The sequence below is a fragment of the Chiloscyllium punctatum genome, chromosome 34 (assembly GCF_047496795.1).
Source record: "Chiloscyllium punctatum isolate Juve2018m chromosome 34, sChiPun1.3, whole genome shotgun sequence".
Lineage (NCBI taxonomy): Eukaryota > Metazoa > Chordata > Chondrichthyes > Orectolobiformes > Hemiscylliidae > Chiloscyllium > Chiloscyllium punctatum.
In genome coordinates this window covers 14,090,041-14,090,676 of record NC_092772.1, presented here as the reverse complement: position 1 = coordinate 14,090,676, position 636 = coordinate 14,090,041, and the positions used below count along the sequence as shown (strand labels likewise).

At 43.2% G+C, this 636-nt stretch overlaps 1 non-coding gene across 1 annotated transcript; it reads left to right on the top strand.

Moving 5' to 3' along the window:
* The first annotated feature begins 203 nt into the window (after window positions 1–203).
* Window positions 204–285, top strand: trnas-gcu (transfer RNA serine (anticodon GCU)). Its single transcript has one exon. It is a non-coding gene; the product is annotated as a tRNA-Ser (tRNA).
* The last annotated feature ends 351 nt before the right edge of the window (window positions 286–636 follow it).

The following is a 636-nucleotide window of genomic DNA, read 5'->3' as shown; positions in this document are numbered from 1 at the left end:
CATAGTCATTTCCTCATTTTTGTTCAGAAAAATGTGTGCACAGTGTGACAGTGGGAGTGCACTTGCCCCACAACCCAGGGGTCAGACCATCGTCTTGGACTGTGTTGTTTCTCATTTCACCAACACCAGGGAGAAACATCTGCTGCTCTGCATAATTTACGAAATTCAATTATTCATAAGGTCATAGCTTTTCGAGCGTCTGTGACGAGGTGGCCGAGAGGTTAAGGCGATGGACTGCTAATCCTTTGTGCTCTGCACGCGTGGGTTCGAATCCCACTCTCGTCGCTGTCATTAACAGCTTTCAATGGTGCTGTTTTCAGCTGTTGCATTAAAACTGGAGCTCCAACGGTCAGTTTATATGCTTTGTCGCTATTACAAAATCGCAAGGAATAGTTTGTGCCGTTTGACGAAACTGCATTGAAATGGAGGTTGCTTTGGAATAATGAAACGAAACGCGATTTTTTTTTTCATTACAAGCTGCTGTGAACGTTTTTTCGTATGAAAGACATCCAGGAAAATCAAATACCGAGAGCTGCGAAGTGCATGTTTATGCAAAGGGATTCTTAATGAATGTTTTGTCAGATGAAATCTGGAGGAGGTTGAGTCGAAGTAATTCATCCTGGTGAGAAGAGCACA